Raw genomic sequence first — 21,127 nt, 5'->3', positions numbered from 1 at the left:
AATAAACGTTTATGTATTAATTTAGTACACAGGTTTTAAGAACAGTGAGTGATTTCAATCTGAGCAGTGTGCAAATTTTTTTTAAACTTCATTTAATTGGTTTTAAATTAATTTTAATTTAATAATGCATAACTGTTTCCAGTTTGAGTAGTGTGCAATTAGATTTAACTATTTCTACATTGCTTAGTGCATAATTATAGTCACTTTCCAAGCAATATGCCAAGCAGTCTGAAAGTATTGTGCAATTCATCCCTCTCTGCAGATGACTGATGAAAAACTAACCAAGGATGGTCACAAGTGCGTATAACCTTATCGATGGGCCCCTCTTTGATGAGATCGAGACATGGCGAGGGAGCCTGATTGCCTTGTCTGGGGTCCAGCCCTTATGGACATTGAGGAGGTTTGCCAAGAGGGAGGTGGCAGAAACGTTGAATTGGGGTCCACGTTGATCCCCTGGATGGCGGAGCAGTGGCAGATGAAATTTAATGAATTGACAAGTTTAGGGACAGTGAGATTTATTTCTAACCCTCTGCTACACTCAATCTGTAAGACTCAGGTAAAGCAAATGAACCAGCAATCTGTTGGGAGAGGACTGAACCCTCCTCTTCCCAATATATGCATAGCAGTAGCTTGCTAGAATTGCTCAGCATTCATTTTGATTTTTTCCCTTTGTCTTTACAGGCCACGCATACATGCAATGCCCGGGAAATGGCAAAGAGATTTGGGGTGGGGGCGGGGGGAGGTGAGTGAAATCCCAGGGTGTTGATTCCCCCATGAGCAGAAGGCAGTGGAGCTACTAGAGAGACAAAACACCTAGGGTGTGGCAGGGGCCGAGGAGGGTTGGGAGAACCAACAACTAGTGAGTACCTACTCTTTAGCCATTCAATACTTCCGTACAGGAGAGTTGCAGAGGATTGCCTCCCATACCACTTCCCTCCCTCCTTCCCAGCAGTATAAACATCTAGTTTTCTTCCCGCTGCTAAGAAGAGAAGAGCAAAGGCAGTTCCGCTGTAGGAGTCGGAGGGCGAACGACTTGATGGAGAAGGGGGTGGCTACCTGGGAAAGTGAGGCAGAACAGCCCCACAGGAGAGGGAGCTGGCTTCAGAAGATAGCTTGTATCCTATGATGGGCTGACGGAAAGACAGGACTCCTCACCAACAATGCTTCATGGGAGTAAATACTAATCCCCACCCTCAACGGAGACAGGGTCAACTGACTCTCCTCAGCCTGGCACCAGCACAAACACACATGAGCATGGCCAACTAAGGAAGTTAAGGATGGTATCAAATTGAAAGAAAAGACGTACAATGCTGCAAAGATTAGTGATGGGCCAGAAGATTGGGAACATTTTAGAAACCGGCAGAGGATGATTAAAAAACAAATAAAAGAGGGAGCATCCCAAGACTAGGAGAAAATCGAGGCAAAGGGAGGGAGGAACTTAAAACAATCATTCTCACCAGAAAAAAAGTACCAGGAAACCTAATGGGACTAAAGGTTGACAAGTCCCTTGGACCTGATGGCCTGCATCCCAGAGTCTTAAAAGAAGTGGCTGCAAAGATAGTGGCAGCATTGGTTGTAATCTGCCAAAATTCCCTAGATTCTGAAAAGGTCCCAGCGAATTGGAAAACCATAAATGTCGCACCTCTATTCAAGAAAGGGGTGGGGGGGGGGGGGGTGTGCCAATAGAAAGCAGGAAACTCTAGGCCAGTTAGCCTAACACCTGTCATCGGAAAAATGTTAGAATCCATTATTAAGGAAGTAGTAGCAGGACATTTAGAAAATCATAATACAATCAGGCTGAGTCAGCATGGTGTTATAGAAGGGAAATCGTGTTTGAAAAATTTATTAGAGTTTTTGAGGATATAACAAGCAGGGTGGACAAAGGGGAACCAGTAGATATAGTGTATTTGGATTTCCAAAAGACATTTGATAAGGTGCCGTGTAAAAGGTTACTACAAAAGATAAGAGCTCATGGTGTTGGGGTAATATTAGCAGGGATGAAGGTTTGTCTAACTAACAGGAAATAGAGAGTTGGGATAAATGGGGCATTTTCAGGTTGGCAAACTAACTAGTGGAGCGTCACAGGGATCAGTTCTGGGGCCTCAACTATTTACTTTCTATATTAATGACTGATGAAGGGACCAATTGTAGCAAATTTGCGAATGATACAACGATAGGTAGGAAAGCAAGTTGTAAGGAGGACACAAAAAGATATAGATAGGTTAAGTGAGTGGGCAAAAATTTGACAGATGGAGTATAATGTGGGAAAATGTGAGGTCCACTTTGGCAGGAAGAATAGAAAAGCAGAATATTATTTACATGGAGAGAGATTGCAGAATGTTGCAGTACAGAGGGATCTGGGTGTCTTGTACATGAAGCACAAAAAGTTAGCATGCAGGTACAGCAAGTAATTAGGAAGGCAAGTGGAATGTTGGCATTTATTTCCAGGGGGATGGAGTGTAAAGTAGGGGAATCTTGCTATTACTACAGGGCATTGGTGAGACTGCACCTAGAGTACTGTGTACAGTTTTGGTGTCCTTACTTAAGGAGAGTTATGCTTGCATTGGAAATAGTTCAGAGAAGGTTCACTAGGCTGATTCCTGGGATGAAGGGGTTGCCTTATGAGGAAGGTTTGAGCAGATTGGGCCTATACTCATTGAAGTTTTAAAAAATGAGAGGTGATCTTATTGAAACATTTAAGATTCTGAGGGCTTGACAGGGTAGATGCTGAGAGGATGTTTCCGCTCGTGGGGGAATCTGGAACTATGGGGCACAAAATAAGGAATCTCCCTTTTAAGACAGTGAGGAGGAATTTCTTCTCTGAGGGTTAGGGGGTCTTCCCCAGAGAACAGTGGAGGCTGAGTCACTGAATATATTCAAGGCTGAGTTAGATAGATTTTTGACCTACAAGGGAGTTAAGGGTTATGGGGGGGGGGGGGGGGGGGAGACAGAAAAGTGGAGTTAAGGCCACAATCAGATTGGCCATGATCTTGAACGGCAGAGCAGGCTCGAGGGGCCAAATGGCCTGCTGCTATTTCTTATGTTCTTGCATTGTACTTCTGTGCCGCCTAAGTTCGCACGCATTTGACTCCAACATTGCTGTGGTGGTAGAAAACTTAGAGGAGCTGAAGGATGTATCTGCCTCTTTGGTGAGACTGGCCAGCAGGTGGACTCAGCGTTGAGTTACCGGAGCCCAATATGTCATCCACTGAAATGAGGAGGCACCTGGTGCTGGAGCACTAGAGGTGGGGTGAGTCCCTGTCCTCCCTCAAGGACACATGAACAGCTTTGCTGGCCTGGTCTCAGAATCTGCTGCACATATCTGCAACAACATTGAACAGCAGGAGCCCATCCAGCACTTGACTGCTTCCTTGGGCTGGCCAGCATGTTGATGATAATGATGTAGAAGTAAGGGCCCAAACTCCATGGAAAATCAGGCTTCTACAGTTCAGACCTTAGGCAACACACTGGAAGTCATTACAGGAGATGGCTTACTGTCTTGTCAATGATACCTTGCGGAGCATCACAGCTGCTATCGTTCCACCCATTGCAGCTATTGGTGAGCTTGTCAGTGGGGTAGCTCATAGAGTCCATGTGGCTGATGCCTACTTCCTTGGGTGGCAGCAGCAGTATCACGGCCATAAGAAGATCAATGAGTCACAGGTCCATGGCTCATTGGATCTGCATTCCTGCACTACACCACAGTTAGAGAGTGGCTGGTAGACAGTGCAGTGGGGGGCGGGGTGGGGGAGATGCACAGCAGGTAAAAGAGCTCATCTGGGCACAGGGGTCAAGCAAGGTGCCTTGAAAGAGTGAGGTAATTTAATTCCTGTTCCTACTACCTTTGTTTTCTCCTTGTTGCTCAAGGGGGAGTGGACAGAAAGCTGTTTTCAAGGTGCTGGAGTTAAATTTTATGAATAGAGTCATAGAGTCGTACAGCATAGAAACAGGCCTTTAGGCCCACCGTGTCCATGCCGACCATCATGCCTATCTATACTAATCCCACCTGCCTGCATTAATTCCATATCACTCTATGCTTTGCTCATTCAAGTACCTCTCCAGATGCCTCTTAAATGTTGCTACTGTTCCTGTCTCCACCACCTCCTCAGGCAGCTCATTCCAGATACCCACTATTCTTTGTGTGAAAAATTTACCCCTTTGATCCCCTATAAACCTCCTCCCTCTCACTTTAAATCTATGCCCTCTAGTTTTAGTCACCCCAACCATGGGAAACAGACTCTGGCTATCTACCCTATCTATGCCTCTCATAATTTTATATACCTCTATCATGTCCCCTCTCAGCCTCCTTCACTCCAGGGAAAACAGACCCAGCCTAGCCAATCTCTCTTTATAACTCAAGCCCTCCAAACCAGGCAACATCCTTGTGAATCTTTTCTGCACCCTCTCTAGCTTAATCACATCTTTCCTGTAGTGGGGCGACCAGAACTGCACACAGTACTCCAAATGCGGCCTAACCAACGTTATGTACAACTGTAACATGACGTCCCAACTCTTGTAATCAATGCCTCGGCTGATGAAGGCAAGCATGCCATGTGCCTTCTCCACCACCCTGTCTACCTGTGTTGCCACTTTCAGGGAACTATGTACTTGCACCCCAAGATATCTCTACTCAACAACACTCCTCAGGGTCCTGCCATTCACTGTATATGTCCTGCTCTGGTTTAACTTCCCAAAATGCATCACTTCGCACTTGTCTGCGTTAAATTCCATTTGCCAATCCCTTGTCCACTTTCCCAGTTGATGTACATTCTGTTGTAACCTTAGACAACCTTCTTTACTGTCCACTATAGTTGTTAGAGTTTCTTGTTTGCACTGATAGAATATTTGTTGATTTTCGTTTTTGCATTTTCTGAATGTTGAATAAATTTGAACAGGTCTGTACTTCTCCATGTCTACATTTTTGAATAAATCTTCCCACTCTTGTTGATTATAAAATGTTACAAAGTTTTTTTGCAATATCAATGAAAATATCATTAACTATGGCAAATGGAAACAAAAAACAAATTTAGGTTGATTTTTAAACTGCAAAATTCTGTATCAAAATATATGCTTTAGGAGCCATGCTTGGTCAGCCCTACCTGTTGAGTGGTTACCTCCTGTGCAAGCTCAACATGTTTCGACTCCGATTCCCTAGGCACATGATTCATCCCAGCTAGCTTCTCTCCCTGGATTGTAAGTTGTGAGGAGGATGCAAGAAGGCTTCAAGGGGACTTGGGCAGGCTAATTGAGTGGGCAAGAACATGGTAGATGGAATATAATGCGAATAAGTGTGAAGTTATGCACTTTGGTAGAAAAAAACAGAAAGCCAGAATATTTCTTAAATGGTGGGAGGTTGGGAAGTGTTGATGTCCAAAGGGACCTGGGTGTCCTTGTTCAGTCACTAAAAGCTAACGTGCAGGTGCAGGAAGACAAATGGTATGTTAGCTTTCATCGTAAGGAGATTTGAGTATAGGAGTAAAGAAGTCTTGCTGCAGTTGTATAGAGCCTTGGTGAGACCACACCTGCAGTATTGTGTACACTTTTGGTCTCCTTATCTAAGGAAGCATATACTTGCCGTAGAGGGAGTGCAATGGAGGTTCACCAGACTAATTCCTGGGATGGCGAGATTGACTTATGAGGAGAGATTGAGGAAACCGGGCCTGCATTCTGTCGAGTTCTGAAGAATGAGAGGTGATCTCATTGAAACTTACAAAATTCTTACAAGGCGTGACAGGGTGGATGTAGGAAGGATGTTTCCCCTGGCTGGTGAGTCTAGAACCAGGGACATCGTCTCAGAATAAGGGGTTGGCCATTTAAGACTGAGATGAGGAATTTCTTCACTCAGAGGATGGCGAGCCTTTGGAATTCTACCCCAGAAGGCCATGGAAGCTCAATCATTGAGCATGTTCAAGACAGAAATCGATAACTATCTAGGTACTAATGACATCAAGGGATATGGCGATAGCACGGGAAAGTGACATTGAGGCAGATGATCAGCCATGATCTAATTGAATGCCGGAGCAGGCTCGATGGGCTGAATGGCCCACCCCTACTCCTATGTTCGTATGTTCAGGTCCAGATCTTGTTCAACAGCAAGTTTGGGCAGGGTGCAGCATACTAAAATAATCCTGGCCACTCTTTGGGGAATACAGTATTAATTGTAAAACCAGTTGTGTTTAATTATATGCAGGTGATGGGCATTAACTGGAGATTCACTTAAGCCCCAATAAATAGCAGCAGATTGTAACTGTGGTTGTTGGGTTAGGTGGTATATGCTTGTAATGTGTAACTCCGTAAATACATTTTTTAAAAGTGTGTAAAGATTGGCTCGAGATCTATCCTTCAGCAACTGGCTTTCTGAAATAACACGTAGTAGCAGAATACAGTTGCCTAAAGGTGAATGTCAGAAGGTAAGAAAAAGAAAAAAAAATCAAATAGAAAATTACAATCCAGTAGCCATTGTGAAAAATGGCAGAAAGCAAGTGTAAATTGTCAGGTATGATTACTGTCGATGTTCTCAGAGTCTGAATCATATATGACCAGTGGAAAAACGAAGTGGATATGCAGTGATGAAAGTTTGAACCTTCTATTGGATTAAATTTACAAGAAAGATCATATGTTAAATGTCTATGAGGTATAATCAGACTTTGATAGATTTTGCGAAACAGATGGTCATTCCATGGAGGAATATGTCATGGACTTTAACAGATTGTATAAAATATTGGTGAAACTCCATTTGGGGATCAGTACTAGCATTTAAATTGCTGGATTGTGCAAAGGTGTCTCAAATGAACAAGCTCCTCATCCTAACTGGTGTTTGGTACTCGGAAAGGGAGACCCTGTTTGATTGGATACCTTGAAAAATTTCTTGGGGAAATGATCATTTCCTTCAGCCTTCTTGGAGCAAATGGGACATTACACGGTAGCACAAAGGATAGAAGACCCAATGCCAGATTTCAAAATGGTCCAGATACTGGACACAGGCTTCAAAACAGTGGAAGAGTTAAAGACCGGCAGAATGAGGATGAAAATACCTATAGCAGATGTAGCTACTGCAGCAGAAGCATTGGAAGCAGTTCAAAGAAGGTTTACTAGACTGATACCTGGAATGGGCAGGCTATCTTATGAGGAAAGATTGGACAGGGTAGGCTTGTATCCATTGGAATTTAGAAGAGTAAGAGGCAACTTTATTGAAACATTTAAGATTCTGAAGGGTCTTGACAGAGTGGATGTTACCTTGTTTCCCCTTGTGGGACAATCTAGAACCAGGGGTCACTGTTTAAAAATAAGGGGTCGTCCATTTAAGACAGAGATGAGGAGAAATGTTTTCTCTGAGGGACATGAGTCTTTGGATCTCTCTTCCTCTAAAGGTGGTGGAAGCAGAGTCTGAATATGTTTAAGGCAGAGATAGATAGATTCTTGATAAGTAAGGGGGTGAAAGGTTATCGGGGATAGGTGGTAATGTGGAAAAATCAGTTCAGCTATGAGGTTATTGAAATGGCAGAGCAGGCTCGAGTGGCCTACTCCTGCTCCTAATTCGTATGTTCATATGAAGACAAAATTGGAACAGCAGTAACAGGTGAATGAATCCCAGGAATGCCTCAGGAACAGTCAATAGGTACTTCAGGTGTGATGTGAAGTATTGTGTAATGAACTGCCCAAAGCAGAGAGGTGGAGTACTTGAAATGATGCACAATGCAGAGGATTCTGAGGAAAAAGGTGAAGATAATGTTGAATCCCAACTAATTACACTAGTCACAAAGAGTTTTAGTCCTGTGATGAATATGTTAGTCGCTGACTTCTTTAACTGTGCAGTTCTATATAGTGCTTGAACTTTGACAGTATATAGAACAGATAGGTTAAAATGTTACCTTGATTCACTAAGTGAGGATCGCACAAGGTTAATGAATGTAAAAGTACTACTTACCTTATATTAGGTGATGACAACACATTGAGGTCACTAAATTGAGTTGGAATTCCATGTAAAATAGCTGGAGTAAGCCATTTTATAAGTATTGAAGTAGTCTCTAGTGAGGGATACCTATGACAAAGGCGTGATAAGGCCGTTGTTGGCAAGTCAGTGGATCTGCAGTTTACCCAGTCAGAACATTATTGTATTCCCTTAACAAAACATGATGTTTTTCGTCAGAGTGTTAGACAAGTATTAATGGCACCAGCTGTTAAGAATCAGAAAAAAAAGTCTTAATGTCACAAAATAATTTGCTCACCCTACTTGTCAAAGGTTAAAAATTCTGCTATAAGATGCAGGTGTGGTTGATGAAGAGTATATGAGGCTAAGAGAAGGGATTAGTGAAGAGTGTGAAATCTGTAAGAAGTATCAGGGGACACTGCCACATCCTATTGTAAGCCTTCCATTTGCACGTGACTTTAACAAGGTAGTTGCCATGTATTTAAAGGTATGGGACAAAGACAGAGATGTTTTCCTTCTACATTTTGTAAACTTGGTGACCAGATTTAGTCTTTCTACAATAACACTGAGTAAGGACAAAAGGGTGATTATCGACAAAATCATGGAGAAATGGCTAGGAACCGGAATTGGGACACCAACGACGTTTCTGACTGATAACAGAGGGAGTTTACTAATGACAAGTTCAGCGGCATGTGCAAACATGAACATCATGGTCATGAATACCACAGCTGAAAGTTTTTCTTGATGAAATTCTGCATAATATTTTAACTGATCAACCAGACTGCAAGTTGGCATGGGCAGTTCATGCAACGAATTCATTCCAAATAGTTGGAGGGTACAGTCCCTATCTATAAGTCTATGGGTGAAATCCTAAACTGCCTTCTGTGCTGTGTGATAGTCCTCCTGCTCTAGAAGGTATTACAATTAGTTACATTTTTCTGCATATTTGAATGCTTTACATGCAGGGAGATAGGCTTTCATCAAAGCTGAGGTCTCGAGAAAATTCAAAGACCCTCGAGGCATTGTATCAGACCACCCAGGACAGAATTTAGTTCAGGAGATGTGGTGTATTATAAAAGAGGGGGCCATAAAGAATGGAAAGATATTAGGTCATGATGGTAAGACAATAGTCATTAAACTTGGCAATCAGACTGTTAAAGTTCATTCCTCACGATTAATGGGAATTAACTACAAAATCTCAGACTCTGAGCAGCTGATAGAAGTAAATGAAGAACCTTGTACCTCAAGTTCTCACGTGTTTTGGGATGAAGATCCTAAGGAACAGAATAGTAGATTAAAGGCTGGATAATGGAAATATGAGTGATCATGACACACAGGCCAGAGCTATTACATCCAAAGACCAATTATCCAGAGTGGGTACATGGGTATATATTTGTTACGGCCAGGTGAGGAGGGGGTCTCAGGCTCCCTTCTTGCCCCTTTTCCTTATTTGACAGCAATAGGATTTATTCCTTTTAAACAGTGACTGTGCTTACCACCTCTGTGCGTGTTATATCTTTTTCCTTTACTGTGCTCATGAAAGAACTAATCGGACAGGTTTTCTTGAGTTTAAACAAGAAAGAGATAAGTTTATTATACTTAATACTCTAAGCCGATTTAAAAAATACGCTACACATTCACGCACACATTCACATGGGAATCTCTCACACACACATACAAATAGATTACAGAAGGAAACAGATTTGGTGGTTGGATTAAAGTCCAAAATAAATGGAACTTAAATGTACTCTGTAAAGTGGATGATCCAGTAGTCCTCAGCTGAATTTGTATTCTTGAAGTTCTTGGTTGGTCAAACTTTTGGCTGGCTTGCTGTGCTCAGGGTTTTTCTGAAGGCAAGATTTGTAGTTGGTTCTCTTCCTCTGCTTGCTGGCTGTAGGCTTGGAGGGTCCCCCAGTCGCAGATAGTTTTTCTCTTGATGTTTTCTGGGGAGAGAGAAAGAAGAGAAAGAAACAGGGGAGCAGCAGCCTTCTGCAACTGTACACTTAGTCACTGCTTGTCTCTTTGCAGTGTAACAAAACTTGTTTCTTCAGAGATGAGCAGGTGGTCACATGGTTCTCAATCCCCTTTGTTTCTAATGAGGTTTTTCTGGAATCTTCTAATGAAATGCAAGGTTCTACATGCCCCAGGGTGTCCATTCACACTTGGATGGAGTTGTCTCTTTGAAAGTCAATGGGAGGAGATGGCCTTGACTGCCATGCTAATGAAGCCATTCTAGGTAATTCAATCATTTAGAGGAAGCCATTGTCCTGGCTGGGCTTCTTGTTGGACCTCTTGTCTCTAGTCCAATCGCTTGGTAATTCAGATGTAAATTGCAGTGGCCATCTTGGCTGCCAGTTTTTTTAAAGTTACTGTAGGGTTTTTTTCCCCATTAAAAGTCTGAAGTAAGTTTCCAACCAATGAAATTAATATTTCCCATTTAGGCATATAACATATTCCAGAGGAATCTTGTGAATGGAGGGATGTGACAATTTGGGACATGCAGGAAAAGCTACTGGTGAGTTTAAATATTGGTTGAATGTTCAGGATGATGTCCAAGCAGTGAGGTCCATTAACTGGCAGAATTAGCTGAAAGAGTGGAGAGTGAGAAAGCACAGTGGGTCCAGAAGTGACTCTTGCATCAGAAAATGATCATGTATCACCGAAAGAGCCTCTGATAATGCAAGAGGGCACTCTTACAGTAGTAGTCTCGACAGACATAAAAGTGAAAGTAGAGGCCATAGTTTGAATAGCTTACACAATAAAATAAAGGCCACAGAACAGTCTCGGAACAGAACTAGGAACAGAGGCCCTCATGATTGTGAAGTTTTGGGGGCTGCCAATAAACTTGAGAACGAACTAACAGGTGAGGCAAAACAAAGGGAATTAATTAGTTGGAGAGAGTTTAGACTTTATTCTGAGGTACCAAATAAGGGTCAACCATCTTTGTCACATAGATAAATTTGTACTGAAAAAGGCCTTGCAGATGGGACTTATAAGAATAAAGTGAAGCTAGTTGCTTGGGGTTTTGAAGAGCAACTGAGTGATAAAGATGTTAGACTGGGCTCTCCCACAGCTGGAAAAGTACGCTTGAAAATCTTTTTAACACTTTGACCACACTTTCATGAGAGAGTAGATCAATTGACATAAAAACAGCATTTCAGCACGGTGATTCTTTTCAGAGAGAAGTGTTTCTGAAACCGCCCAAAGAGCCAGCAGGTGCAGAAGAAAAACCATGGAAAATAAACAGATGCCTAAATGATGCTTCCACGTTATGTTTTTTTTTGGTGAGATGTGTTTTGCTGAAAAGAGATTGTGTTCAACTAACAGCAGATCCCACAATGTTTTATTGGTATAACGGAAAACTTTTAGGCATCTTCATGATGCATGTTGATGATTTCTTATGGGATGGTACTGCAGAATTTTGAGTAATATCTGCATAAGATTGGAGTAGAATTTTAAATTGGGAGTCAGGCTTGAAGGGTTTTAAAATATATTGGTTTAGATATTAAGCAGAGTAGGTCTGGAATAACTTTAAATCAACAATCCTATTTAGAGTGTGTTACTCCCATCCCGGTTAATCATACTAGGTCATCACAGAAAGATGATGTTATATCTAAAGACGAAACAGAGCAAATGTGAAGCATGATTGGTCTATTGAACTGGTTAGGCACTCAGACTATATCAGTTTCTAGTTTTGATGTTTTGGAGTTGAGTACTATGATAAAATAAACCCCTCTTAAAGCAGAGAATATTTTAAGGGCAAATAAAACATTAACAAGGTTAAATCTGGAGAAATGCATATTTAAATTCCTATCCTTAGGTGACCCAAAGAACATGAAACTAGTCATTTTTAGTGATACTTCACATGCTAATCTTCCTAATGGGTATTTAATTGCAACTGGTTTCATAATATTTCTCATGGGTGAAAATGGGAAATATCCTTTAGCTTGGGAAACTAAGAAAATAAAAAGGGTTGTCAAAAGTACATTAGCTGCTGAAACACTGGCTCTTGTTGAGGCAGTGAATATAGGATTCTATTTGTTAAATATTAAGTGAGATTCTGTACAAAGGGCATACTGAAGATAGTCTACAAAACATTCAATGGATACACTGTCATTCATTGTGGAATGATGTACACTCAACGAAAAGTGTGAGAAAAGGTTTTGGATTAACTTTGCTGACTTGAAACATGCTGGAGCGAAAGGAAATCTCAAAAATTAAATGGGTGGATGCAAGTCATCAACTGTCTAATTGTTTTACAAAAAGGAATGTAAGTATGAGCAAATTGTTAGGGGTGTCTCACAATGTAATGTTTTGTACAGAATATGCAGATTTTGATTTAACATGCTTTGAAATTTTGGTTGTACATATTAACTCCAATTTTTATTTAAAAAGAGAGAGAAGGGAATCTTAGGATATAAATTGTGTTTAATTGTATGCAGGTGGTGGGCATTGACTGTGGATTGGCTTATGCCCCTATAAATAGCCACGGATTGAAACAGTGATAATTGGGTTAGGAGCTGTATGCTTGTATTGTGTCAACAAATATAAACGTGTGTAAAGATTGGCTCCAGTTTTATCCTACACCAACTCCACCACCAAAGTCTTTGGAATAGATGATGCTGCAGTACATCCCAGATCTGTCCAGATACCTGAAGCAACTCCTTAGCAGCCCAATGGTTCTTCCCATGACCTACCTGATGGAGACATGGGCCTCATTGAATTTTGCCTTTGCTTCAGTTTGTGGTGCCTGAAAATAGTGTCCTCAGCCATGGCAGTAGAGGGTATGCCTTTTCACCAATTAGCCAACCATCCTATGTTCCTATCAGGCTGATCACATTCCATGAATATGTGGGCTCTGTCGGATTTCCTTACAATGACTGCGTCATGAGTTGAACCAGAATGCATGGCATTCACACACAGGATTCCAGTTGAGCATCGCACATTGCCTGAACATTAAGAGAGTAGAATCCATGTTTAGGTAGCTCTGTGTGTCTTCACAGGTGACCTTCAGTGCTACATAAGCAGCATCAATCACGCCAAGTACCTTAGGGAAGCTAGCTATGTGGTAAAACTGAAGCAACCTCTGGTGTTGCTTTGCCAGTGTCAATGCAAATTTTAATAAGTACAGTGGGATCCTGCTATAACACAGTCCATATTTGAAGATCACATTACAGGTGAGACCCCAATATAAGGAGCCTCAGTGTCTTTGGTGGGAAACACATTTAGCTGGGCATAAAAGATATGGGTAGGTGCATATTTTTGTTTCCTAGATCAATGAGCATTTCCTCCCAGGCTAGGAAATGTGTATGTATTGGGCCCACTCATAGCTTTGCCTTTTGCCGGTGTCTAACGCTCAGGTTTACACATATAAACACTATCCAGCAGGAATTACTGAACTGCCAGCAGCAGCAGTAACAGGTTTACCTCTACGCAGGGGTGCTGAGGTGAATTGAAAAGCCTTTACAGCTGCCTCGGCAGGGTTCAGTTAATAAGCTGGAAGTCTTGTGCAACTTGTGCTGACTGTGTTGTTTAATACCACATCGGGCAATTCCTATTTAAATGAAAATTTTGGGGTCCAAGATGGACCTGCTTTATACCGAGTTCCATGGTATTGTCATGCTAGGCCCCCACCTGCCAAGAATGAGGCACACTAATTTTGTCATGAACATTGATTTTAAACTGTTACTGGAATGAAGAAAGGGCTTGTTAAACAGATCAGCCATGGCTGGAAAAGACATTTGCATATTAACAGACAGTGATTGGAAGGACAAAGTACCATTCCCTGACACATTCAACCCACAATGGACCTTGATCACCAGGTATTATGTGTAAGAGGAGCATTCCAGGCCCTGTGAATATGATACAATCCACAGAACTAAGACGTGGTCAGACCAGGCTTGGCAGCCTGGGTTTTTCTGAATTGTCCAAACAGTTTGAACTCCGAGAGAGTGCGTGTTTGCTCCTGGGTTGAGAAGATCTCTCCTGTCTGCTCCCATCTCTTTCTCACAAGCCTCTGAATCCACTGAAGACACATGAACCTCAAGAGAGAAGAGTCTCCTACAGAAAACAAGGTTGAAGAAGAATACTGGGCCCCAATGAAAAGCAAGATTTGCCTACAATCAAGGACTCTACAGTGAGCTCGAAGAACCATAACAACAACTCTTCAGATATTGCCTCAAACTTTTCCACTTTATTTTTCTTCTCTTTTTTGTCTCTATTTGCATGTGTGTATCATGTATGCATGCCAGTGTGGGCGTGTCATGTATCCATAGGCGTCAACTGAATTAGAGTTTATGTTTAATAAATTTCAACTTTTCTTCTTTAAACCTAAGAAAGCCTGTTTGTGCTGGTTTCTTTGCCTTATAATTGGAAAACGGTGAACAAGGATTCACCAGGGGGGAGCTAAAAACAGTGTGTTTAAAATTAAACTCTGTTACGGTAAGACCAGATGAAGGTTGAAAGGGAACCCTAGACCTCTTTCTCACCTGGTCATAACAGAAATTTGGGTGCTACCATCCTGGATTGTACCCACAGGCAAATGAGAGAAGTTGGAAGCCAAATTGTTACCAATCAAAAAGAGCAAGATTTCAATACTGGTTTTCTTGTGGTTGTGTGTGCTTGAATACTAACATGTCTGCAACTGAAGCTAGTAGCTCCCCAAGCCAGGGTGAAGTAACTTGTGATAAGTTAAAAGCACTGTCTATGGAGGAGTTGAGGAAAACGGCTGAGCAGTGTGGGATCACTGTATGTGGCAAGGCTAGGAAGTCTGAACTCCTAAGGCTAGCGGCCAGCCATTTTTCCCTTGAATCTGAAGAAGCAGAAACAGGGTTAGAAGTAGACTCCGACAGGGTATTGTTAGCAAAAATACAATTGGAGCAGAGGAAACTTGAATTAGAGGAGAGAGAGCCTTCCAGAAGGAACGTGAAAAAAATGAAAGACAGGAGAGAGAGAGAGAATATTCCAGAAGGAATGTGAAGAAAGGGAGCCAAGGCGGCTTGAGTGAACTAGGAAGCGACAGAGTCACCCCAGTGAAAGCATGGCCAATATGGAGGAGCATAATTCAGGGTTGGGTACAGAATTGTTAGAATTAGCTCAACTAATTCCAAGATTCAATGAGGAGGATGTAGAAGTATTTTTGTGTCCTTCGAGAAACTGGCAAGGCAGCTAAAATGGCCAGCTGTGGCCTGGCCTCTTTTACTGCAAAGCAAGCTAACTGGAAAAGCCCATGAAGGCCATTCCCTATTGCCAGAGGAGAGTTCATCAGATTATGAATGGACAAAAAATGCTATCCTCGGGGCATATAAATTAGTATCCGAAGCCTATCGCCAAAAGGTTAGAACCCTCAAGAAGCAAGCTAATCAAACTTATCTGGAGTTTGAAAGAAGTAAGCAGCTGGCTTTTGACCAGTGGCGGAAGGCTTTTAAAGTACAGTTCAGCAATGAATATCTCAGAGAAGTAATTCTGTTAGAGGAATTTAAACACTCTCTCCCCATCTCCATAAAGACCCAACAGGTTAAGAGAGCCCGGCAAGCGGCCGTTCTAGCCGATGAGTTTGTTCTAACTTGTAAGGTGGTCTCCCAGGGGAGAACCCTTCCTAGTCACCCCCCACAAATCTGAATAGGACAAAGGGTGGGAAGGTGGTAGGAGCCCAAGCAGCACCGGGAGAGAAAGGAAAGCAGGAGACACAAGGGGCCCTCTTCTAGCCAAAAAGGAAGGTTCTTTGAGCAAGAGTGAGACCCGGAGACCTGTGTGCTTCGATGGTAATAAAGCAGGGCATTTAAGAGCTGACTGCTGGAAACTAAAGGGAAAACCACTAGGGTTAATCAGGGCACGCCCGCTCAGTGAAGACAGGAAACTGATGGAAAGCACAGCAGAACAAGCTGTGGCTTTAACTGCAGTAAGAGTGAGACCCAGGAAGCTTATGGCTGCAAGTGCAGGAAAATTTAATAGGATTCCTGTGGGTTATCAAGGTTTTGTGTCTGAAGGGAAAGTAACTCCATACCCCTCGAGTGGGACAAGCAAGCCCATAGTAATTTTCAGGGACACAGGGGTCACTAGATCCCTTTTACTGGGAAAAGCCTGACCTTTCCCCCAGAAAGTGCAGTGAACATCAGAATGGTGGTGAATGGTATTGGAGGGCAGTGTATGGCTGCACCTGTACACTGGGTGCACCTGGATGCGACCTAGTTTTGGGACCGGTGACCGTAGGGATTGTCCCTAGTTTGCCTGTGGACGGGGTTGACCTGCTCCTAGGTAATGATCTGGCAAGGGTGAAGGTGGTAGCCCCCCCAGTAGTGAACAAAAGACCGCAGGAAGTCAGAGAGACAGAGCAGTGGCAGGAGACGGACCCCTCTGTAGTTGATCAGGCCATGATCAAACCAGCTCCCCCAGAGGTGTTAACCGAATTAGAATTTAAGTTTTAAGTTTAACAAATTTCATCTTTTCTTCTTTAAACCTAAGAAAGCCTGTTTGTGCTGGTTTCTTTGCCTTATAATTGGAAAGTGGTGAACAAGGATTCACCAAGGGGGAGCTAAAAACATGGTGTGTTTAAAATTAAACTCTGTTACGGTAAGACCAGATGAAGGTAGAAAGGGAACCCTAGACTTCTTTCACTTGGTGGTAACGCTTTAATGGACCGTGTTATAGCAGGATCCCAGTGGAATTAACCCCGTGCCCCAGGACGTCTATCACCTGCCGAATACTACCCCATGGCTGATCTGGCATAGGTCCCCCATCAACACCTGGAACGAGCCACACCTATAAAGATTTAAAGCTGCTGTGACCGTCATTTCCATTGTGATGGCTGTGCTAGTTGTCAATCGAGGCCTGAGATTCTCCTGCAGGGAATTGCAGAGCTGCCGGATTGCAGCTTTGATGAAGCATAGCTGGTGCACGACCAAATCCCCTGCCATTTCCTCTTAATTCAAATGGGGCCTATACACTCGAGTGGAATAAATACGAGTGGGTATGTGGATGAGTGAGCTGTTCTGTGTCACCTCACTCGTATTACAAGTGTGTGCTTCGAGTTTCCAGAACACACCCTCCTCCACCTTTCCTCTTCCTTCAGCATCATAAAGAGGAGTGAAATATTGAGAATATGTTCCATATTGTCTGCTGAGGTCTGAATTTACTCGATTTTAACTCCACAAAAAAAAATGGTCACAACAGAAACTTCAAGCACTTCAATAAGGTTATAATAACCTGAACTTTGCAGTAGTCATGACTGCAAAACCGGCAGCATTGGCAGTCATTACTCCTCTGAAACTGTAAGTAATTTCTGGAATGTGCAGTTAAATGTGAAAATCCAGAAGTGGCTGTCAGTCATTCTACGCTTCTCCAGAGGGTGCGCTGTTGACCCCCTGACTACAATCAATTGGAAATTTATGAACTAATGAGAACTTCGACTCTTACACTCCTAATCTTGCTGTAAAAACCCTTGAACAAGTTACTTCCTGTTGAATGAGATGTAACTGTGTTTTTAACTGTGTGCTAAGTTCATAATTACTGCTGAACAGCCTCACTGTCTCTGAAAAACTAATTTTATACTTGTTGAATGTCAAATTCTCCATTATTATAAGAAATTCCACATATTTTTAATTTTGTTTTAAAAGTTTGTTTATGATATTTTATCTGCTACCTTAATCCCATGTACATGTCCCCATCATTTATTTCGCTATCTGTAAACATTTCAAATTTAAAGTGAATGGATTCAGTCATTTTTACTTCTTGGTTGCTGTCTGTGACAATACTCAGTGTCATTGACTGCTTACCCTGCTTGATAACATCACTGTTGCTGGATGCCTGGAGATCCCCTTGAGTTGGCACTTGAAACAAACTGACATTGGGAGAGGGTACACCACGCTACAGAGATCGCTAGGTTTCTGTGAGCAGCTTTCTTCAAGGTCAATGGCAAGCGCTGTTGCTTCATTGCTGATTGTAAAATCCAGCCCAATGTAAGTTGTTTAACTATTTCTCCAATATAAATGTGTATGGCTTAATTTAATTGAACTATTTGCTGCAGGCCTGTACCTTGCTGTGTTGGCCTATGGGTGCCTGTGTGCCAAAAAAAAGTGCAATTTGACTGCCTGCCTGAAATGGGTGTAATCAATGGAAACTCACCATCCTCTTATTTTGGTCTGGGGGCATGGTCAGTTTTCTAGGAGGAGTTGCCTTTGGACAGCGCAATTTTAAAAATAGTTTAAAAGACTGCGGAAACTTGAGTTTTGAATGTATCTCATGCTTAACATTCTGCAATCCTTTGCACCATTTCAGAAAGTAGCATTGATATAACTAGTGGAATCTCTAGGCACTTATGTTAAATTATTCTCACTTTTAATTGCCTCATCTTCAGAGTCTGTTAAGGGATGTGTTGACAGTTTGATTATTGACATTAACGCAACTGTTGCAGAATTTGCGCTCACCTGTTAAAATTGTTTCAGGTTATGCACCAATTGAGACTATATTGAGACTCTTTGGGCCCAGAGGTTAAGGAATATTACCCTATTGGAAAAGTTTATAATAAATTGTATATAATCTGTTTTTGTTCCGCCCTCTGGAATACTGAGAAAAGCTGGAGAAGCTGCTCACTTGACAAGAGGATATCAACAAAAACAGCACAGCTAAGCCCAAATGAACCCAGTAGGGAAACATTCTTTAGCCTGTGTACATTGGTCAACTTCGAAATTTGTATTTGATTAATATATGACTTGTCGCTCCTTAAAACCTTCCTCTTTAGATTAGATTAGAGATACAGCACTGAAACAGGCCCTTCGGCCCACCGAGTCTGTGCCGAACATCAACCACCCATTTATACTAATCCTACACTAATCCCATATTCCTACCAAACATCCCCACCTGTCCCACCACCTACCTATACTAGTGACAATTTATAATGGCCAATTTACCTATCAACCTGCAAGTCTTTTGGCTTGTGGGAGGAAACCGGAGCACCCGGAGAAAACCCACGCAGACACAGGGAGAACTTGCAAACTCCACACAGGCAGTACCCGGAATCGAACCCGGGTCCCTGGAGCTGTGAGGCTGCGGTGCTAACCACTGCGCCACTGTGCCGCCCTATTTAACCAATTTGACTACCTGCCTGAAATGGGTGTAATCAATGGAAACTCACCATCCTCTTATTTTGGTCTGGGGGCATGGTCAGTTTTCTAGGAGGAGTTGCCTTCGGACAGTGCGTTAGTTACTCCACATATGGCCTTTAACTTGGTGTTCGTTTTTGTCTGATTTCACTCTATCGCACTTTGATACAATTTCCTACAGTAGAAGTGTTATATAAAGGCAAGTTGTTTTTCTTCTTTAAGGTCATGCATGCCATGTATTATGACAGTTTAACATGAACTCCCTCCTCAATTCTGTATGATAGAATGAAATAGAGGAAACACTAAAAGTTATTAAAACAGCATACTTTAAAAATATAAATTGTAGATTACTTAAAGCTATTTCTTTTCCTCTTTTCCTTTATTTGTTTCTTGCATTGCACACCACCTTTGAACGATGTAGTGATGGTAACCCCAAGCCCTCTCTTTACAGTTATATGGCAGGCTGAGGTATGTGGAAATTGTCCAATATGAATATTCTTTAGGCCCCTAGTCAAAGCTACTAATCAACTGGAAAAACAGTATGTGCACTCTGGCACGATGCATTGGATCATCAATAAACTCTGCATCATGTTACTTCTTATAAGTTACTTGAAATGAAAAAACTGAAGCTTCCAGTTTGCCTGATAGCTCTGTGGGTAAAAGTACAGATTATACAGACCAGGAAGGCTCTTAATTCGATCCTTGCCTAATGCTGAATTAGCTCATTACAGCTGGGTGTATCTGGAGTGCTAATATTGGCCTAAAGTGACCTCCAGTGAGTGAGACAGAGAAAAGGTTAGCTGCAGTTTCTATGCTTTAAGTTGTCCAGTAACCCTGGTGGAAAGTGTATGCTTGAATGTTGGATGAAGAGAGGATTACATTGGGTTAGGCACAGTTAAATAACCTGCTGACATTACCATCCAGGTTCAAGCAGGAAAAACAGACTTGGTAATAGAGAAATGCTTGTGTCTGTGGAATTATACCTCAGTCTGAGTGGTGCCTGTGAAAGTGAGGGAAAATATGTAATCGCTGTAAAAGTGAAGGCTTCTGGAGTATCCCAGATCTTTATCAGATGGTAGGAACTGATTCCTACTGACAAGCCTAATATTCATTGTGTCTATTCTCAAGCATTTCCTTTTAACTCTGTGGTAGGATGCAGATTCACATCCACAATCTTGCACATTCTGAGCTTGTGATGCCAGTCATAGTGCCTGAGAGGTTTGGCATATCTTCATAGTTTTCAACCTCAGCTGCGCCAGGAGGCAAGTGTTGAATAGAGAGAAGGCATCTACACATAAGCGATAATACTTGGACAACAGTTGGCACTTTAACACAACTAAAGCAGCATTTGCAGAGGACAAGTCATATAAGCCACTTCTATCCATGTGGATAAGGAATGTTGAGGATGAAAAATACATTTAAAATGTTGGAAAAATAAAACAAGAAATATCCTTCGATTCAGTATCATGAATAATTTAATAGTGTAAAAAAAGTCAGGGTTCCTCATGGGAAGAGTCTTGTGTTAGTTCAAGCCTAGGTTCATTGCACCCTTGTGGTACATTACAGACTAGCTGTCTTAAATATCTGAGCTGAATTGCTCCAAAATCCTCAAATGAGGCATTCAACATGTGTGAGGCTATAAATGGGGCACCAGACATACAGATTTTACTCAACTGAAATAGACATGTTAGCCGAAATTTTACTTTCATTGGATGGGAGCTGTCCACCGACTGAAAAGTCAGTGGTGATCCCACCTCCACCTGGCCTGGGGATCCAGACCACATTTTATGGTCCCCAGGCCATTAATTGGTCTGAAGCGGGACTTCCACCTCATTGAGGCAGGTTTATGGAGGTCAGGAGGTTGACTTTCTGTTTTGGGGTTTGGATTGTTTTCAGTTTAGTTGGGGTGTTAACTATTTTGAAGACAGTTGGTGTTTTGTGTTTTGACTGCCAAGGAACAAGACACCCCCAGCTCATCTTTCCTGCACCTCTCTAAGAGTCTTTGAGAAATCCAGTGGGTCAGCTACTCTTTCCTCCTGTCTTTGGAAAAATCCCGTGATTAAAGTGTGTGCTGGCTGAAACCTCTGATGCCACATTT

This window comes from Heterodontus francisci, chromosome 10 (assembly GCF_036365525.1).
Source record: "Heterodontus francisci isolate sHetFra1 chromosome 10, sHetFra1.hap1, whole genome shotgun sequence".
In the NCBI taxonomy this organism is placed as follows: domain Eukaryota; kingdom Metazoa; phylum Chordata; class Chondrichthyes; order Heterodontiformes; family Heterodontidae; genus Heterodontus; species Heterodontus francisci.
This window is presented reverse-complemented; position numbering follows the sequence as displayed.